The 21571-nt window shown below is 46.4% G+C and overlaps 2 protein-coding genes across 2 annotated transcripts in view; one reads left to right on the top strand and one right to left on the bottom strand.

Moving 5' to 3' along the window:
- KCNB1 (potassium voltage-gated channel subfamily B member 1) overlaps positions 1–21571 on the top strand; it is a 105301-nt gene that overhangs the window by 17043 nt on the left and 66687 nt on the right. The window lies entirely within an intron of this gene.
- The window catches only part of LOC136060121 (somatomedin-B and thrombospondin type-1 domain-containing protein-like), a 116161-nt gene continuing 97551 nt past the window's right edge, over positions 2962–21571 (bottom strand). Inside the window, 1 exon segment of the mRNA XM_065754432.1 lies at positions 2962–2971. The gene's annotated coding sequence lies outside the window, so the exon portion shown is untranslated.

Genomic DNA, 21571 nt, shown 5'->3' with positions numbered 1-21571 from the left:
TTCCAAGTTCAAACCCACCCAACCAGGCCCACTAATCACGTCCATTAGTGTTACATCTCTTCAGCTCTGGGCACCCCCAGGAACAGTGACCCCACCACCTCCCTGGGCAGCCTGTGCCAGTACATCACTGCTCTTCCTGAGAACAGCCATGTGTTCCCACTAACTTCCCTGAGCTCTGCCCTGGCTCCTAATGCAGCAAACCCAGGTGTCACCCTTTATTCACTGCAGGTCCTGAGCAACTCTGCCCAGCCCTGTGGCTTTGTCGCAGCATGGGAGCATTGAAATCTGTCCTCCAAGAGGAGCTCAGCCTTTGTGGGAAGCAGCAAGATGATTCAGGTTGTATTTTCCCTTCTGCAGTAATGCGCAGTGCAGAAAAGAGGTGGTAAGAGCAGGAAATGAGCAGGAGAGACATCTGAGCACAGGACGAGGTTTTTCACTTCTGAAAGCCTGGGGCTGGCTGCCAGCACGGGGCAGGCAAGTGGAATCAGGAGGCACCAAGCACACGAGGAAGGAGTGGGAGCTGGGAAGGGCTGTGGGCTGCCTGGGGCCAGCCTCACCTGTAGGGTTTAGATGCTATCAGCCACAATCTGTCATTACACATGAAACTGCAACTCCGAAGTGACTTAAATGTTATTCACACTTTCAGACCCAGGGAAAAAGGGGGGGGGGGGGGGGAAGAAATCATATTGTCTATGTTTTGACGGGCCTATTATTTTAGACTTTATGTACTGACCTTTCTGAAACTCCATAAAAACTCATTTTCAGGAGAGCCAAGCTTTGCCATGGGCTCAGGAGGGTTGGGCAGTTTGGGTAGAGCACGGCCACTGCTGCTGCCACTGAGAGCCTGACACAAGATCCCAGCCCTCAAGCATGCAGTCATACGTAATTTGTTAGTGGTTTTTTTGTGGTTTTTTTTAAGACATTGGCTCTGTCTCATGTCAGCCACACACTTCTGACTGTTGAACTGCTTATTCTTTCACTTAAGCCCTGCCCTTGTTCTGACAAAGGGTTTCTAGTAGTTTATTTTTGATTACTAGCAGCCTGGTAGAAAGTTACACAGGCAGATGTTTTTTTCCTGGTAACACAGGATTCAGCTGTGGCTTTTTTGCTTTCAGCCTGTCCATCAGGTGGATAAAACAGCTCTTTTTTCCTCCACTGTCAGATTTTTCAAAGGCTTCTTCAAAGCAGGTGCATAAATTATAGCAAAAGTGAAGTCAGAGAGAGGAAAACTCTTAAGTCTGAAACCTTCTGAGAGGGATTATGGGGACTGGAAAGTATGAGTCATGCCATGGCTCCTTCTTTTAGACACAGCTAATGCTGCTCCGGAGCAGGGCAGAGTCCTCTGGAGGGGCAGCACATTCTCTCAGCTATGAAGCACATTTCCACTTGCACAAATCTGATCAGGGTCCGAGAAAACAAGAAAAAGAAACAAGTCGGTGAGATGTGCTTATCCCCTGGTCTTTCCCTAAAGTCCAGTTTCCTGGCTCCATTTCCAATGTTTCAGCATTAATTGTGTGGCAGCATTTAACTCTGTTTTGGCAGATTTATCCTGCCTGCTCTCTATGTATGCCACCTGTACATGGAGCCTGAATGAGAGTTTTGCCCCCACTGCTCCTGACTAAGGTGTTTACAGGGCAGCCCCACTGCTCCCCTGGACACCCTCCCTCTGAACCTGGAGCTTCTCCTTCCTACTCCTGCACAGCACTGTGTGCAAGTATTGGGCTGTGCAAGTATTAAAGGAAACACTAAACATTAAAGGAGCCATGAGGTTCAGTCAGCTCTCATAAAGATCCCAGAGCACAACAGTATTGATTCTGTGGTTGTGTGTGGGGAACCGTAGGGGTGCCTGGAACACAGCACATGTGTGTGCTGAACAACACATCTGCAGCCAGGAAATCAGCAGCACTCCCCAGGAGGTTGACCTCGCTCTGCTCCCCTGCAATCCTATTCTTTGGTCTTCGTGAGTGAGCAAACTGTGTTCCCATGGGGAGCTTGTTGGACCCTGGCATGCAGAGCCACGGGATTGTAGCTGCTTTTCAGTAGGATGGGGATGCACTTGGTTTCCTGCTAATCACTGAGTTCTGGTTCCTTGCTGGGGAGCTGGTCTGGTGCCCTGTGCACCACGGCCAGAAGAGACCAAAAGACCCAGGATGAATGCTAGAAAACTGCTGATGTGAAAGCTTTTGGTGCTTTAGGTAGGAACAAACATAATTACAGACGGAAGGACACCATCATTCAGCAATGTCCTTGCAGTGGAGTTTTGGTTTCAGGAGGACTGTACACAGATTTTCGCAGCATCGCAGTTGCAGAATGCCTCGTTCTTCAGTTTATTCCCCAAATATAACACATATCCAGAGGGATATAATTTTTCTGTTAAGTTTGTGACACCATCCTTGTTAGCTTCGTTCCCGATGACTCATTTGTCACAAGGAGAACCTCAGCAGAGGAACAACCAGCAGCGGCTTCCCCCAGTGCTCTGTGCTGCTGGCACAGGCATGGCCCCTGCGGGTGTCCCAGCAGGAATTTCTGGGATATGGTGGAGGTGATCCACTTTGAGTCACTGATTTACACTCTGCTGTGCTCAAAATTCTCAATGATTACGAAGTTACCAGTGCTGTTTTGTACCTTTTCTGCCACCTGGCCTGCTCCAAGGCTGCTGGTAGGAGTGTGCATAGTGCTTACGCTTAGACAAGTGCTGTCTGCCCAGCAGCAACTTTGTCTGGACACAAGCACAAGATCTAAGTGCCAGTTACCCAGAACTCAGATGGTTTTAAGGCCTTCAAGCATGCAATGGTGTGTGACGACAACTCCCTTGTATTTCCATTGACAACTCCTCCATCCATGCTCTCTCACATTTATTTTTCCTCAGCTCTCCTCTCCATCCCCTATGCTACCATCTCCTTTATCTGCATGTGGCCAACCTCACGCCACTGTCACCTTCCCCTGGTGAGGGGGCAGACACAGACATACACTCCCAGAACCCCTGACCATTCCCACCTCTGCTCATGGGGCTGTTCAAAATAGTGTTGCTAAATCTTTGCTGTGTTTTTTGTAATTACATGCTCTTAGACCCACCCTTTTCCTTCCCTATTGTTGTATATATTAAGGAAGAATGCATATATTCTTTCCTTCTTGCTGTATAAGATGTAAGCAATGCAAATTTGCACAGACTTTCCCTCCCCTTTCCTACTTGTGAACTGTGTAAGGGAGGGACTTGTGCTGAGCTGACTGGGTTTTGGGGGGTATTCTTGCAGCTCTTTTAAGGACAGAAATGCAGCTGGATTGTGTTCAAGGTTGAGGTAGATCAATGTAAGGTGAGAGAAGCCTGAACAAAGCACTTTGCACCATGCAGGATGCAAGATGAGAGTTGTTCCTTTTTCGTACCGTGAGCTGAGCTTTCTGTCCTGGTTTTAATTTCTCCCCTTTTTTTGCTTCTCTGTCCTCCAGATGCCCATCACCTGGATCTTCCAGGAGCCACAAACCCCAGCATGCCTGCTGCACTGGGGTTGGTTTCTCTGAGGAGGGCATCCTGCAGCAGTGCGTCTCCCTTTGGTTTTACAGGAGTGAGGAACCTAGTGAGATTTCTGTATTTTGACTGAGGACATGGATTTTAAGGAATGTATATAAGAATGTGGTACCAGAGGAGACCCAGAGAAATTTCTGACATTGGCTAAGTGTGGATATTTTGAGAAAAGCTGCCCTGCAGATGTCTGTGGCAATCCAAGCCCTATCTCATCACAGAATCTTCAAGAATGGAAAAGACCTCTAAGATCACCAAGCCCAACCCCATGCCCACTAACACCATGCCCACTAACCATATCCCTCAGTGCCACATCTCCACTGCTCCCTCCAGGACGATGACCCCCCCCCCCCCCCCGGGCAGCCTGTTCTAACACATCACCACTCCTTCCGGAGACAAATTTTTCCTAGTATCAAACCCAAAAAGGGCAGGAGGCAGTACTGGGAGTATCTGTGTCTGTCCTGGGGAGATGCCCTGCAGACAATACTTCTCTGCATGCTTTCTGCAACTCAACTTCTCCATCTTCAGCAGAGCTCTGGGTATCATAGTGTTCAGGTGCTTATATTTATAACTATTAACAGCAACAAAGCAGCAAAAAAAAGTGCTATCCACAATTTTAACCGAAACCTGTAGGCTACCTCCAAAGACAGAGTCTGCTTTATCACTCTGTCTGGCCTTAAGGAGTTGGAGACCCCCATGTTTGGCTGTGCCTGTTGCCATTCACCTCCATACAGCTTCCAGCAGGTGCTGCATTGGGTGGATTTGTGCTGATGCGTACCAGGATTGGCATGAGCACTTGGGCAGCTGAAAACAAATGTTCTTTGATATCATTTTCAATGAGAAGGTCAAACAGTTCAAGACTATGATGAAAATAATTTTCTGCTGATGCTTAGATCAGCGATACTGAATTCATGTGCCAGAGCAAGTGGAATGATTTGCTTCATGCTGAGTAATATGGCCATGTGGACTGAGGCTGCCTCACATTGTAGGGCTTTACTCACCAGCTTAATTCAGGAGATCAGTGTCCAAGCTTGAAGTTAGAGCTCATGAATCACGATTATTTACATGGTGGTGGTACTTGGGAGATCTTGCACTGGGCTGGGAGCTGGATTCTATACCAACACCCTATGCCAAGGGCTTTTCTATCCCTTTGGAGAGGAAGGGAAAAGAAGGGGGACAAAGTCATGGTCCATTCCACAATGAATATCTGGAGAACACAAGTTTTGCCAAGTCTTCATAAAAGGTGCTGGAAAGGAGAGAAATGTTTTGCATTTCCTGCATTGAGGAGTGGGCTACAGGGGGCTGTAGGCAGTGCTAACCCAGCTGTTAGCACGAGGTGGGCACTGCATTCTGTTTCTGTTGGCACACAGTGAATCTTTAATAGCAAAAACTCTTTGTGAGGAAAAGATAAAGGCTCTCAGCATTGGCAAATTAGTGCATTATCCCCTAGATTAATTACTGTAAAGTGAAATAAGGTGCTCATTATTTATTCAAAGCTTCACTAGGAATCCTTGGTGGATACTGAGCTCAGAGGCCTAACTGGATAGAGGAAAGGACAGAGCCAGCAGCCTGTAAATAACCATGCTTTGCCTCTGAACCAGTGAGAAGCTCCTGGGGAAGGGAAGGAAGCAGCTTCCCAGTGCAGAGGGAGGGTCAGACACGGGACAGATGGATGCTGTGTACTGTGGCAGAGGTGGGTTAAGCCCAAAGCACCCATTCCTGAGCTGGCCCAGCCTCTGCACAGTGTCAGGCGGGGAACTGCTGGGTTTGGATGTCTGCTGCTTCCTTGTTTGCCTTTCCCTTCCAAGCCTGAGCGTGGCTTTGAAATGCTAATCACAAACTTCACGTGGTCTGTCAAAGGTAGTTTGAGTTATTTTGATGTATTTTTGATGCGCTCTGGAGCTTCACAATGCAAGGCTGAGGCTCACTCAGGAAGGTAGGAAGCACTGTGCTGGGGCTGACAGCCGGAAGCAGCTCAGGAGTGATGCAGCAGAGCCCAAAGCTGTGCAGGACTTGCCCCAGCTTCAGGAGCAATGTGCAGAGCCTGCAGAAGTGTTGCCCATCCTTGGGTGTGTGTTGTGTTGCACTGAATGTGGGGAGCAGACAGGGAGCCCTCGGGCTGCTTGGAGTATTTTAGGCATTGGTGTAAGACAAATGAGAAGCGCCGTTCCTTCAGTGGGCTAAGAAAACTGGGTTGTATTGAAAAGAAATGTTATATAAGGGACTAAAATTAGCAGGGTGGAAAAAGAAGTCTGCTAAATAATCCCGTCTCTCTGTTGACACAAGTAGACTTCCATCAGAAATGAAGGGCTCCTTAACTATACCTCTGCAGCATGTTCCAGAAATGAGCTCAGGGTGCTGCTGGGAGGGTGGCCAGGGCAGCACCAGCTCTGACCTACCCCAGAGCACTGGCGAAGGGATTGAGTCCTGCCCTGTCCCCCTGGAGAGGAAGCCCTACCACTGCAGCACTGGGTGCCCAAAGGCAGACAGAGCCAGCAGTGGCAGGGGCAGGGTTTTTTGGAGGTTGCAGTGTGAAAATTTAGCTCCGCAAAACCCATGGGTGAGCATCCCTGTGGGAGGAAAGTGGATGTGGCTCTCCAGATGGAGGGGGAGATTAGAACAGCACAAGGACAGAGGAAAGCAAATCCACCCAAGGAAAGTGCATATCAGGAAGGTGGCATGGGCAGGAGATCCATGCACAGCCCAGCCCGTGCATGGCTGTGATGCTCTACAGAAGCTCCCTCGGCACTGTCATCCCTGACAGCAAAACCCATTTACTGACACCCACATGATCCGCATAGAGGGATAGAGCCTTTATATATAGGTGAGAAGCATGTGCTGAGCCACCCCAAGCAGAGGGGATGCCTCACACATGTTCTCCCATCACCTTGACAGAAACCAAGGGCTTGTCACTCACAAAATTAGGATAATGAAGAGATTGAGTGTTACCAGAGAGTGAGAGAGGCAGCTCAGGGCTGTGGGGAGCCCTCCCAGCAGCCCCAAAAAGGAGCAGGGTCCTGGTACAGGTGTCTCCCTGCAGATGGTGCCCTGGGAGATTGGGGGCTGCTGGCAGCAGAGCAGTACAGAGCCCTGTGTTTTCTTTCCAGGGGCCCCATGAAGCTGAAAACATTTCCAGCAAAGCTGTTTTCTAACTGAAAACAGTGTTTCAGCAAAATTAAGGTGTTTTTTTTTTCACTGTCAGTGTTTTCTTTCCCTTTCCCTTTCCATTTCAATTTCCCTTTCCCTTTCCCTTTCCTTTTCCCTTTTCCCTTTTCCTTTTTTTTTACTTTAGACCATTTGGAACATTTTCTTCTGAAAATATTTGGAAATGCTTTTGCAGGGATCAATGGGAGCCATAGTCCAGCACTTCATGTCCTGCTTAATTCTTCTCTGGGCTCTCAGAATGAAAAGTACCTGTGTGATAAACACCATGTGTGTTTATCAGAAGATTATGCAGCTGGTTGAGAAACTTAGATCTAGAAATGGGGATTACAGCAGAAGGTAACTGTGGCAAACCCACCAGTAACTGGGGTTAGATGGGACAGCTTGAGCCAATAATGCTCCTAGAACTAAAATTGTCAGTGAATGTAGTTGGAACAATTTTTTGTTTCAACCCGACAGAATTCTCCAGCAGCCAGGGCCTTCCTGTGACTGAGCTGGATATGGTGTGGAGGTGCTCATGTCTTTACAAGGATAAGTGCTTACAGTACCACTGGGTTACTGTTCCTCTGCTCTCTTTCATACATTGCTTTGCTGGGAATACTGACAAGCAGAAGGGAGGACTCACTGACAAGGGTGGGCTAAGCTATTTTCAGCAGAGCCAGTCCTGAAACACATAAATTACCAATAAGTAGCATATTTGTCTTGAACTTTAAATTCAGACAATGGAAAAAGGGATTCTCATATCAAATAAACATTCTCTTTCCATTGATGGAAAAATAAACGCAGGCTGCTTTAATATCCGTAGCACATAATTTATTAATCACAGGAGGATGAAAAGCACAAATGCACTGCGAACTGATGGAAGTATGACTCTCAGGAGTGCAGAAAAGGCTGGGAGAGGTCGGGTTCATAAGGGCTGGATAAAGCAGCAGCTGTGATTTCCAGTTGGGATGCAGAACATAAGAGTAGGGAGCACGCTGTGCTCTGGGATAAGTGGGATGCTCTGGTTGGCAGTGACAGGTCTCACTTTCCCATGTCCTTAATGATTCATGTCTTCTTGGTCATGTGCAAGACAGCAGACCCTTCTCTACCAGGTCTTGCCATGCTGGGACTCCAGGCCACAGAGCATCATGTATGCAGGAAGAAATCCTTACACGTTCCTCTTTGTGCACTTTGAACCATACTTACATTTCTATTCCTTTGAATTTTAGTGTCTTGGTCATCTTCTAAACCTCTTACCAAAAGGCTTATTTTGAAGTGGTTCTTTATGTAGGAACAAAAGTGTGCATATGGTTCATGTGTATATAATGCCCTTATTCACAGGCAGCAAGTGCCTGCTCACCAACATGTGGGCTTTCCTCACTCCCTAAATCTACACAGCAGTTAGAGGCTATTCCTACTGTGCATGCATACTGACACTTTTGAGCTGCAAGTGCAGATTAATATGGATGTGAATATTTGACCAGACGTAGGGGAAAGCTGAGTCCAACATTGCAAATGTTTTTTGGCAAGGGAATGTAGCACTATTTCCAGTTTTGAATCATTTTAGCTTCTTCTGAATACATATGCAGCACCTCTGAGAGGCTTCATTGCTCCAAAACTTTTAATTATCCCTCTTGTTCACCCTCTAATGGCTGGGAACCTGTCGATGGGTGGATCTTTTCTGCTTTTGGTGGGCATGCATAGAGTAACAGCCCTGCAAAGACCCATCATGTCCTTCCCAATGAGAATCAGCACAGGCAATATGAACCATGCACTTGGAAAAGCAGAGAACTCTCACAGCAAAGGCAGTGATTTTGTAGGCCTTCAGTGCCAGGAGGCAGGGAGCGTGGCAAGAACACGCTGCCCAGGGACGGAGTCATGACGGGTGGAACCTCAGCTGTGCTCTGAGCCGGCTGCCAACTTTGTGCCAGATGTCAGGAGCTTTTATTTCTGTATTGTGGAAAGGCAGGATGGAGAAGTCATTTTATTCACAGAGCAGGCTCTGAGAAGTAACTAAGCTGTGGTCACTTGAGCACATGATCACAAGAATATGAATATACAAAGGAAAGAGCTTAAGAAAAAATGCAAGTTCTTACAAACCAGACGTTTCTATTTCCCAGAATCCTGACTTCAGTCATTTTCTATTGTATTGGACCATGTGAAAAATATCCCACAGTTGCAGAGAAAACAAAAGGAAAATGAAACCCCAAGTGCCATGCTTTCACTCTGCAGCAGTCTCTGCAGACAGAGCTTTCTTTTGGCTTCAGAGAGAAGCAATTTTGAAAAGAGGTGGGAGGTGGTTTCAAGTGGCCATAAATCTCAGGATCTTTGATGGTTCTGTGTTCTCAGTTACACTGTAAGGCTTTGCTTTGGTTGTGCTTACAACCAAGATCTGAATTGCAAAGCTCTCTCCAGGCACCTCATCGCTCTGCTGTTGCAGGTGGAGTCTCTTCAAACAAAGCAGCTCAAACTTTCTGCCACATGACTTCCCCAGCTTCTCTCCCTCCTATTGCAGAGATGACAGTTTTGTAGATGTGACAGTTTTGCAGACTTTCAAAAGCCTCTTGCATCAAATGGGATCTGAGCCCCAGTTTGCAGCTGCCCGCAGAGAAGAAGCTGGGTGGGCATATGGGATCTGACAGTGGTGCTGCTACCAGGGACCCCACGTCCCTGCACGGGCAGAGGGGGGAGGACACAGCATGCCAGGATGCTGTGGGACCCCCAGGATCAGGTGAAATGTGGGCTTACACCAACATGTCCCAGGCTGGGATGCTTGGTTACTCAGCAGTCCTTCTCGGCAATGCACTGTGTCCTGGACACGCCACAGCTCTTACATCAGTGGCAGTGTTCAGCCACTGTGTCACTGGGGGAACCTGGAGAATACACTTTGGTACTTAGGAAAACGCAGCTTTTAAATCCTCTCTAATCAAAAGATGGAATTTGAGGTTTTTTTTTTTCTGAAACTAGAATGACTGAAATCTTCTGGCTCTTTGCAAGGTTTGCTCTTGCTGGGAGGGAGCACCGACCTTTCTGTGCTGCCCAGCTCTGTGTTCCTTCACAGAGAGTTTCTGCTTTTCATCACACACCAGCATCTTCCCCAGTCCTCCTCCTCCTTTGCCCCTTTGCACATGTATCCTGCCTCGTTTTCTGAGCAACTTCAGATGCAGAATTTCGTAGGAAAAAAAAAAAAATAAAATAAAATAAAAAATAGATAAGTCTTTTTCAAGCTGGACATCTCTGTGACCTCAACTTAGTTTAAATAAACAATTGGCTTTTAAGGTTTTACCAGCAGTGAGAGCTTGTCTTTCTCTCTGCCAATGCAATTCTTATTCCCACTGGTTTTGCTTCCAAATGTTGACAGGCAGAAAAAAACAGTCACCCTGACCAGACCTGCGTTAGCCAGCCCTGACACAAAGCAGGTTGTTCCTTTGCAAATCTGGTGACTTCCATCCAAACTGGGGTAAAATTTTCTTGAAGATTTTGCCATGCCCTCATTTTAGGAGCAGGGCAATGCAGTTTAAAGAGAGTGCCAGTGTGAGCCATGATATCAGCAAGAGTCAACCTCTGTTTTCTGTTTCTCCTATACTGCTGTTTTATTTGCTGCAGTTTGGGGAAAGGACCCCCAGGCCAACATGTGATGAGTTTCCATGTGTGTGAAGGCTGAGAAATGAGGCCAGTGGGGCAGGGGCTGTGTCATGATGGTGCCACGATGCAAAGCAGTGCAAGGAGCAGCTGGGGGTTAAATCTTGTCTGCTGCTGTCTGAAGATGGTGAAGGAATTTTCTCTCCTGTTTCTTTCCAGGGAACCAGGTCTACTTGTTATACATAACTGAGTAGAGTTTTATCAGAAAAATGCCTAAGTCTTTTGTCAATTTTTCCCATTAACTGGGTCGTGTAGTGGTGCCCCACACTTTGATCCAAATCAATCAGGGAAGAGTCAGGATCAGGGCCAGTGTCAGAGGAGCAAGCCATGGGATGGCATTGCTGCTGAGTCCAATGGACTACATAACTCAAGTGTGCACCCAGCCCAGGACTTCAGCTCAAAATTAAGGCTTAAAACAAGAAGTGTATATTTCAAAAAAAAGGAACTAAAGCACATCCAAGGCAGCTAGAGACTTTGAAAAAGAATTAAAATGAGATTAGAAGAAATTCTAATGAAGGACCCTAGGCTTCAAAACAAAAAAGAACAACAACAAAAAGTAGTTAGAAGAAATCTGGAAGTTTCTCAGAGAAGTTGGAAGATGTCTTATGGGCAGAGGTGAAACTCGTGCTGGGAGTGGAACACAAAAAGCGGCACAAAATAGGCAAACAGAGATTAGTCCCTGGTGACCCTGAGCCTGGAAGAGCTCCAGGCTGGGAATTTGTTGTGGTTTTCTTCCTGCCAAGCCACAGAGGCCTTGGGGGAAAGGTCAGGCTATCTCCTCTTGAGCAGCTGCAGAACTGCAGGGACTGGAAAACAGACATGGGATTTAACATTAGGGTCTGAATGTTAGAAAGGGGTGAAAAGAAAGCCCACCCAAATTCCTGACTTCTCCAGGCATCTTCAGGGTCTTTTCCAGGTGACATTACTTTCAGCCCAGAGGATGCTTGCTGTATATAGGTTTCCAGCTGAGGGCCAGGTGGGGACATCGCTGGTAGCACATCCCTTTGCTGCAGCTTGAAGTAGGAAAATCTACAGAGAACAGGGGTAGAGTTGAGGAAAGGCGGGAATGTGCTCTGTCCTGAGAAAGCATGGAGAGCTTCAGGGCTGTGAGAGGTATGAGAGATGGTGCTGTTGATTGCTTTTCTCAGGTACAGGATGGGAAATGTCTCCTTGCAGCCTAGTAGATTTCCGAGATGTTCACCTTGGGCCATAATGTGATCTGTGAAATGCCAAGGAGCACTGGGACAAATCTAGGCATGAAGCTTTGGTTATTCTGTATGTCAAGCTGTACTTTGATAGAGATATTAGCGATTTATTGGAATCCTTTTTTTCTTTTTTTTGGCTAGTAATTAGATGCCAGGCTTACACGAGGTCTTTATACAGTGAAATTAAGTGTTGTTATCTTCCAACAAGAAACATCTCTGACTGGTAATACCAGGACTTTGCAGCAACAAAAACTGGTAGGAGATTGGCAATTAAAGCCTAAAAATAGCATTGTGCTTGAATGCTAGATAAGGGGAAGTAATTAAAGACAAATTAGCCAAGCACAGCTAGTGAACAAAGCACTGCATGGCAAGGGTGTACCAGGGCTGGTGTGCTCCTGCTGCAGGACAGGGATGAGGCAGTGTTTGACAGCAGCCTGAAGCCCTCCTGAGGTAATGGGAGGAAGGGAAATGGAGAAAACTGGGGTCTCTTGGCCCCATAGGTACATTCAGAGTCCTATAGCCACTGCACTTTCTCCATCACTGTCTCTGGTTTTCTGTCTATGCATGTCCCATGCATGACATGGAGGCATGTGGGAAAGTCCTGGTGCTCTGCAGGCTTTTTTTTTTTTCCCAGGGACTGGTGCTGTTGCTTAATCTTTAATTCATCTGATAACTCTCACTGGAAGAATTGCATTTAGTTGTTTATCACTTGGTCAGAATTTCCCTTGATGGTTGTTTCCAGTTAACTTGCACAGATCTTATCTGCTGTTCTTCCTTCTTGCCCCTGTGAAACTTATTAAAACAACAAATATCGGGATGGGAAACTCAACTTGGGAGTCAGCATGGCTGGTGTGAGAGGGAGCTCTGGCAGCAGGGAGTTGAGATATTTCTAAGACAAGGGGAGGTTTGAGTGTTTGTATTTCTGGATTTCCTGGGTTTCACCTTCCCACCCTTCAGGAATATTTTCATGCCTTGAGCAGGAGGTGAGGAGCCAGGATGACTGCTCTGCCACCAGCAGCTCGCTGTCACCCCAAGCTCTGATCTCCTGGTCAGAATCATGGTGGCTTTTGAGTACCAAGAGATAGTGTCTTTTGAGTACATTTGATGGTGCTTTTGCTTCAGACATGGGGTTGATTTTTCTTAAAGAATGTTCGCAGGCCAGTAGATTTTAAACTCCATCACTAACACCCACATTTTCATTGAACTGGGGCAGTGTGCGGAGTTTCCATTCCACACATTTTCCTAGATGCTCCCCTCCTCCTTCCAGCCCATGCAGCCCCTGCACCAAGGAGCTGCTGCTGCCTTGCTTCCCCTGCTGCACTCACTGAGCACAGCCCGAGCCTCTGCTGGCCACTCTCTGCTGAGCCCCTTGTGCTCCATTGGCAGAGCAGTGCTGTAATGGAAGAGGGACACAGATGGGATGGTCTGAATTGTGGTCTACCTGCCAGAGATGGATTTTTCTTTTTCCTTTCAAGTCTCACAGCGCCAGGAAATACCCTTTGTGGCAGCAAATGTCATTGAAAGGATCTCATTAGCTCAGGACGAGACTGAAATGTAGGGTGTATTTCTGGATTCTGTTGAATTCTGCCTGGTGATGTGTTTGTTCCCAGCCTCATTTGCAGCACCTTTGCCCTAAAACAGGTTCACAGACCATTTATCTAAATGCTGCAGGAGCAGAGAGTATCCCTCAGGGTCTAAGGAGTGATTCCAGTGCTGTGTCTTGGGGAGGGAACACTCCTCATCCGTGCTTCAGGCGGTCGCTGTTAGCAAAGGGCATCCGCGAGGTTTCCATGGCAGCTGAATCCCACTGCTGGAGCTGCAAGCTGCGAATGGGGACACTGCAAAAGCACAAGAAGGAAAACCCAGAGTGCACTCACGTTTGCAGCCTGCAGGACTGTGAGCAGCCCCTGAGCTACGCCAGCTTCACCCTGGGAGCTGTGGGCATCAGCAGTGCAGGCAGGGCTTCGTCTGGACGTCCTTTTGTCCATACAGTGTGGGAAGGAATCACAAGCATCCCTCCCTGAGTTATCCACCACCCATTGCACAAGTCGTGTGTGCACTGCACAGAAAGCAAAGCAGTTTGTCAGTGCCATTGGCATCTGTCAAGAGCAGAGATGGAGATGAGAAAAGGAAGAACTGTGCACAAAACAGATCTACTGGGGCTGCTGGAGCCCTTTTATGCACTCATTCTTTACTAAGTCAAACCCTCCAGCAAATATTTTTCCATCCCCACTGACTGAAGTTCAGATTTTTTTCCCTTTGCAGCCGCATGAGACCTCAGAGCCTGGTTGGGGGGAAGCTCAGTGCCAGGTAGGAGCTGGAAAAAAGCCTCTCAGGGTTTTTTGCAGAGACTGGATCACGATTTTATTATGGCAGTGGCCTTTGGGGCACCTTTCAGTACACACAGTGGAGCGTGGTTGTGCAGGCCCGGGCACTGCAGCGGCTGTGTTTACAAGCTCTATGAGTAGCAGCACAAGGATGGATTTAGCAGCATTGCATAAGTGTGGTATTTGCAGACACAGATGAGATCTAGCGCTGATGTCAAGGAGCAGAACTCAGCTGGAGGCAGTGTGGATCTCCACCTATTGAGGGTCAGCCCTGGTGCCAAAACTGCAGTGTTTTGTTTTCAGAGCACTGGGAGAATATGTCAGGTTGCTTTGTTTTGGTTTTGCAGTTGGAGCGCTGAAGTAAACGCTGGCATAAAGCAGCTGTCAGGGTGCTCTGTAGACAGGCTTGAAGTCAGCTGATGAAACCCCGAGACACTTCAGAGGCATTTCTTACTGCGAGGCAGCCTGGGCCTACAGACTCTGTTTGGGCAAGAGCCGAGGTTTTGTTATAGATTTTGGTACAGGCACATGATGGGAAGTTTTCAGAGCATGAGTTGTTAACCTGAGGTCAGTGAGGCTGTATAATTCTTGAGACCTACCACAACGAGCTTTTGCCCTAGCAGAGCTCTGTCTAAAATCCATCAGCAGCACCTTGCAGCTGTGCTGTGCTGGGTTAGGGTGCTCTTGACCAAGAACCCCAGGAGATGGGGTCTTTGGGTCCTGGAATCTCTCAATGGGCTCCAAGAGCAGTGTAGAGTTCTGGAGGTGCTGTGTGTGCATGGGATCAGCCACCTTGGAATGAAAGGATGCCCAGGGAAGTAGTAGAGTCATCATCCCTGGAGGAGTTTAGGAAAAAGGTAGATGAGGACATGAGCAACATGGTTTAATGGGCAAGGCAGTGGCAGGTCAACTGCTCAACTAGATGACTATAGTGTTTTTTTCCAACCTTATTTGTTCTATGATTCTACAATTCTAATATGTCTCCCATCAGCTCAGAGCCTGGCAGCACTCCTGAATATTACTGTGAGCCTCAGCCCTGTCGTAATGCATGTGAGAAACGGTTATTTCCCTAATAAGTGCATTTCCACCTGTGAGCTGTGGTCTCTTGGCAGGCAGCAGCAGTGGAGAAGCCAAGGACCCAGTGGAGGGCAGCACCCAGGTACATATCATTTGCTGTAAAGGGAATTGGCTGCCTGAGGGCACATTTCTGGCTCTGAGCCCCTCTGAGCAGCCAAGGTGAGCTGTGAACCCTTGACAGCCTGGAAACAAACCTGCAGCTCAGGGGTTCCCTTGTCCTGCCCTGCACTGTGCTGCTCCACTCAGGACCACCCCAGGCATGTCCCCATCTGGGTTTCTGTGCACAATTAACAGGTCAAGTCATGTGTATTACACAGACCTTGGCTCTCAGGAGCATGCTATGCAGGAGTATGACCTTGCTGCCCAATGACGGTCTTTTTGGTGCTCAGCAATGGCACAGGAGGACATGGTTGGCTTGGATGCAGGGAGCAAAATGGTCTGCCTTGGGCCCTGTCATCCTCCAAAGAAAACTCCCTGGCAGCAGGGAAGAAGGCAAGTTTATCCCAAAACCTAGACTAGAAGCAATTGGGTGCTTGCACAGCACTTGGATGCATGTTCTGCTGTGCTCCCCCAGCACTCACTGCAATAATTAGTGTTAAAAACATGTCCCGCCTCACACCCTGAGGGCTGCCACCAGAGCACTGTTCTCTCCTTCCCTTCCTCTATACACAGGGGGAGAACCCTGTACTGGTGGGGAAGAAGCATGGTGCTGCAGGTGTCCTGCAGTGGGGAGGCGTGCCAACCCCTCGCCCAAATGTCCTGTCCCACAGCGTGCTGCTGGCAGGGCTCAGCACTGTGTCCTCTGGACCAGCTTCTAAAAAGGAATTATTTATGTCTCGTACATATTTCTGGGCTCGACTGCCAAAAATGGCAAGCGGCATCGGGGCACACTGATAGCGAGGTCGGTGGAGGAGCGGCAGTCGGTGTTGGGCTCACAGGCAGCCCTGGGCAGCTGCTGGCAGCCCTGCTGGGCATGGGAAGGGGCTGCGGGCAGCCAGGGGCTGAGCTGCTGGGAATTGCTGCAGGATTCAGGGCAGGTTTGCTGTTTCCCTAAAGTAGTTCTTGGGGAAATATATATATATATATATATCTTTTTTTAGATCTCTGTAACGGATAAAAATAGCTAATATGTTAGAAGAGAGACAGAGCCGTGCCCAAAGATTGGGTGTCCTGGTTTGCATCCTGCACCGTCTGACTGCAGTGACTGTCAGATGGTTGCTGAGAGAGCAGGGTTCAGCTTTTGTAAAGGAGGGATTCAAAACATGGAAGTGATTAGTAGCGTTGAAACAGAGCAGGAAGAATCTGGAGAGAAATTGGAGAATGCTTGCTTTAAAATGGTGGATTGTTGAGTCTCTGCAAGCTAAGAGAGCACATAGGAATCAGAGCAGCAGCATGGGCCACACTCCTGGTCAGAACCAGCCCTGGAAATGGGAATGATCTCATCAGGGTTTTGTTAGGACAGAGCTGTGCCCCAGGAAAAAGGGTTTTACCATCAAAGCCACTTCAGAAAGCTGACAACTTCGGTTTTGTTCGGAAACCTCCCAGCAAAGCACAACATTTCAGTCATGTTCAAATTAAAATACTCTGTGGGCTGTGTTAATTTTGTCTGAATTCCCCACTGGAACAACCCAAATGAACCCGTGGTTTTGTTTTGTTTAACTTTTTATTAAATATAGATATTATATTTAAGTATAATTCCCCTATTATAGTTAATATTCATATCATGCATATTGATCTTGTTAAAGCACAGTATTTCAGTGAGTCAACTTTCTCTTGAATTTTGTTCTGTAGGAAATACCAAGCTTGGAGGCTTTTTTCTTCCAAGGCAGAAGGATTGTGCTGCATAAACCTATAATAACCAGGATTTCCTGCAGATGGAAATCCTGGTTCCTGCCCACATGGCTCAATAGTTCAATAGAGAAATTATAGTTAAATATAATATCTGTATTTGTTTATTGCTAAACATGGGTACATGCACGGTTCAGTCTCATCACATCCCAGGGACATACCTGTTGATGGAGTCATGCCATTGTATGCCCATGAAACCTAGATTCAAGGACCACATGAAAAATGCATGGAGGAACACTTCCCTGCCAAAACCACAGCTGGATCTGTGGTCATAAACATTACGTTTTTGCACAAGTTCCCCTGAAATACTATTTTACATCCGGATGTCATGCATGGCACAACCTTACAAATGGAAATACTAATAACTTTCTGATGAGGGAAAATGACATTAGAAAGTGTTTGCCTGGTGCTTCCTTTGGATAATATAATCCAACTGTGCAACCTGTCAACTTGCAGCCTGACCCCTCTGCCGTGAATGAAAAGATTCCTCTGATAGATTGGCATTTATCTCATAATAAAATGTGTCAACATGCAGAGTTTCTAAGGGCTCATATTGCAGAGCTGAAACCTGCTGCAGCATTGATCCCGCACCTGGCAGCCAGCAGCACTGCCTAGGATGCTTTCTGGCTCTGTTCTGCTTCTGTTCACTCCAAAATAATAAATCCCATTAATTTCCACAGCCCCAGACGATAGACAAAAGTGAGCACTTCTGAAGTGCCACCAGAAGTGTGCTGATAATAGTAACAGAGGGAAACTTGCTCTAAGCAAAGTGACAGGGAAGGCAGGCAACCTGTGCTAGGCATCGCTCCTGCTGCTCAGGGGAGGGAGGAGAGCTCCATGCCATCCATGACCCAACTGATGCATCTGCTGAAATGCTGCTATCCCAACTTGGGGCAGTTATATGCACCCCATGCCTGAATGCACCCATGAGACAAGGCAGGAACCAGAGTTTTCCCCTCTACTTCCTCGCTAATGATATTTGAATGCCCATCAGAGACGTTCTCAGAATAGCCCTCCATCTGAAAGCATGGCTTTGCTGAATTCATCTAGTGAGGCATCGGTTAAATTATTTTTTGTGCTTCTTCTATTCACAAAATGATTAAATGTTTCCAGAAGGTGGGGTTCTTTGTTTCCAGATGCTAACAGCACAATGTTGCAGTGTGCTGACAGCCTTAGCTGCCTCATCACAGTGAAACAAACTGATTTGGCACTGTTTTAACAACACTTTTCTTTATTTCTGATCTCTAGTAAACTTCAAAAGCATGGTTTTCTCACCTCAGTTTGGAGCAGAGCTTGCTGCCCAGCCTGGCCTGTCTGCACACCTGATGTCAGGGGCCCAGCAGTGTGGTGTCCACACCTGGGACATATCTGCCTTGGGTAACAGTGTGTAGCTTTCATTCTTGTCCTTTCTGACATGAATGGCCAAACATCACTGCAGTCCCCCAGGACTGTTAAAGGACTGTTTGTTTGAGCTGAGCCTTTCACATCTGAGATCTGAGTGGTGATTTTGGTCTCTTCTTAGACATCTGTGTTCCCTGTGCTTTGTATGTGTGAAACAGATGGATTTTTGTCTTGAGAAGCAAAGGGAACAGCCTATGAGCAGCCTTGTGTCATGGCAAAAATCTGGTCTGGTCTGGTCTGGTCTGATCAGAAGGAAAAGCAATCCTCATCTGATTGCTGGGGAAATCAGGGCTCCTCCTAGCAGAGGGCACCATTGTCCCTTGTTCTGGGGACACGAAGGGACATCATCAGCTCAGTACTCCCCTGGAGGTTCTTTGGTGCTAGAGGTGGGTGTACCCCTGGAGTGTTGCTGCTCTGAGGAAAGCAGAAGGTCTCTAATCCATAAACACATCCATGCACACTCAGTTTTGTGCACATGAGCATATATGTACATGCCTACATACATGCACCCAATCCTTCACTTAGCAGCTCTTCAGTTAGCTTTGCAAGAGGATTTCTGTGTTTATTTAAGTCCTGTTGTGATGGAAGTGATTTATCTGATGATCAATTTTAGCTTGCAGTCTGTTACTTGTATTGTGAATTACTGCCACTTTCATTTATTGGGATTATGTCTCCTGTTAAAGTGGTATTACAACACATCTTTCATTGTCAGGACTCAATCCTGTAGTTGTTACCTTTAGAACAAAATTTTGCAGACTTATCTCTTCTTGCTAGAGTGACTGAAAACAGCCCAAACTGATTAGGTGATAGAAAAGTGGTAGAATTCATTTGAAGCTGGGATGTATTAATTTGATTCTGTGGAACACATATAACCATTACTTGAACTATTCAGTCTGGATTCTCTCAATCTGTGACTCTCACTGTGTTCCTGGAGACATGTGCAGTGGTGTGACCAGTGTTCAGTGGATCATGCTCGAGTTCCTTCTCCCTCCCATAAGCTGTTCAGACCTGTTCTGCTTGAAAAATGAGATATGACTGTAGTGCACCAATATTTGTTGCTCCCTGATGAGGAGGAAGGTGCAGAATGGTTTCAATGTGATCCTGCTCCTGCAGCCAGGTCAGAAGCAAGTGCTACAGGATGGGGTCTTTCATTCCTTGATGAGGACTTCAGTACAATCTGAGCACACAAACTGAAGAACTCAGCAAGAACACAGCAGATGTAAATAGGAAAGACAGAGATTCCATCAAAACATAACCATGACAGACAAGCCAGGAGCAGCAATGAGGCTTTATTTACATGCTAATCAAATCAATCCTGCTTTGTCAGCCACGTTATCTGCATTGAAAGGAGCTATAAATACACAGGAGAAGAAAAGCCACAGAGCTAATTCTGGTGCATTACTGCTGTTAATAGAAGTGATGTGCACTCTTTACAAGGCCTGATTAAGATTTTTTTCCCTGCAATGCATAAACAGCTATGCCTCTAAACCTCAGTGCAGACATCTGCAAAGTGTCTCTTGTTATTTCCTTTTGCCAGCTTTTTGATATAGCACTCTAGTGACAACCTGTGTCATCTTATGTCAGATACAACAGCGTGCTTTGTGTTACTGCTTCTCATTGTGTGAGTTTATCACTTGGTGTAACATGGCATGACTCCGTGCAGCAGCCCAAGTGAATGGGAAAACTTTACTTCTTTGGAAATTGAAATGCATTTCCTCTTTCCTCCCTCCTTCTGCCTGTAAGCATTTCTGTCAAGAAGCAGAAGAATGCAAAACTACTGATAGATACAGAGTTTTCTAGAAAACTTCCATTATGAAAAATAAAATGCCGATAGAATTGGGACAATGTTTGGGTAACATTTTTTCAATGGACAATGTTTCAACTTTTGGAAGTTTTCATTACTGGAAAAGAAGTGTTTCTTGTCACAATATTTCTTGGTATAAAACATCTTTCCTTCTCTTGTACTGTATCCACTCCTTTCACACTGGCAAAGTAAAAATGATGTAGTGCCAGTCTTTGAAATGGGAATTTCATCTTGGCTTTAATGGGATTAAGACCGTCCCTTTAGCTTGATCGAAAGCCAAGCTAAAAGGCAGCAGTGGATGCTGATGAATAATATGGCAAATTCAAGATATTTTACAAATGCTCTCTTAGATTCTATGTTGGTCTGAGCAACAGGTGAAGGGAGAAAATGGCTGCTTTCTTTGAGAACATATATGGAGATACACTGTGTAGATGTCCTCCAGGGACAGAACATTTTGTGGTTGTTTAAGATCATAAAACTTAGAAACATGGATATCCCTTAGAAGCATGGATATCCCTGGCAGATAACTCCAGAATCTATTTCAGCTCTCTTCTCTCTTCTGCTTATCAGCAGAAGGTGGATACTTTACAGCTAAGGAGCAATCCATCAAACTAGCAAAACAAACAGGATGCACTATAGTGACCATTTATAGATGGACTGAGGATTTCAGTGCATGTTGTCTGGTGACTTGGTTGTGCTCTTGTTAAAGCCTCCCCTGCCCAAACTGGGAGTGTATAGAGGTCTCGACTTTGTTTACTAGAATGCTTTACATCATGTTTTCTACCAAGGGGACAGACTGTCTTGGAATATTTTCAGGCATGCTGTAGGACTTTCAAGCAGATCCATGAGACCTCCCTTTTCCTCATGAGCCCATGGAAGAGAGAGCTGCAAACCACTCACTGAATTTTTTTGCAAATCAAGACCATGGGTGGGAAGTCAACAGAATTATCCCATGCCAATTTTACTCACTTTGGTGAGTAAATATTTCTGTACCCATGTTTGTGCAGTTGGATCTTTTTTTTTTTCCTTGCATCTCTTCTCTAAAAGTCTGAGCTCTCTGTAACTCCAGTAGACATCCTTCAAGCCCCTCCTCCCCCAGCTCATCAGCAGACACTTTTTCTCTGCTTGTTCTAAATAAAAATAGGTCAGTTGTAAGTAATTTATTATGCAATGATTTTACTGTATTTTGCCAGACAAAAACCATACAGTCGTAGCAAATTCTAGTTTTGGACAATTAATGGTGTGTCTCCAAGAGCTGTTTCAGCTCTTCAGATTAGTTGCTCTTGAATACATTTCAGAGATCTCAAATATTGCTCCTTCTGAAGTGAATTAGCAAGTCAGTGAAGTGGCTCTCTTTCTTCAGAAGAGCAGAAAAGATTGAGTGGTAATGGTGATTTTAAAATCACCACCTAAAAGACAGTCAAACCTGTAACATCCTGTCCTGGAATCCAGTGCCCGGAGCCAGAGGAAAGGCTAAAGGGTAATGGTCACCCAGGCAGAAAGAGGTCTCACTTGGTCTCATTGATGAGTGCGTGGGAAAACACAGCAGAGCTCTGCTCTGCCTTTTTCTTATGTACCAATTATAAGTGCAAACAAAAGGGCT

This window comes from Cyrtonyx montezumae, unplaced genomic scaffold (genome assembly GCF_038088225.1).
Source record: "Cyrtonyx montezumae isolate F1298 unplaced genomic scaffold, pur_monq_1.0 scaffold_9, whole genome shotgun sequence".
Classification (NCBI taxonomy): Eukaryota; Metazoa; Chordata; class Aves; order Galliformes; family Odontophoridae; genus Cyrtonyx; species Cyrtonyx montezumae.
This window is presented reverse-complemented; position numbering and strand designations above follow the sequence as displayed.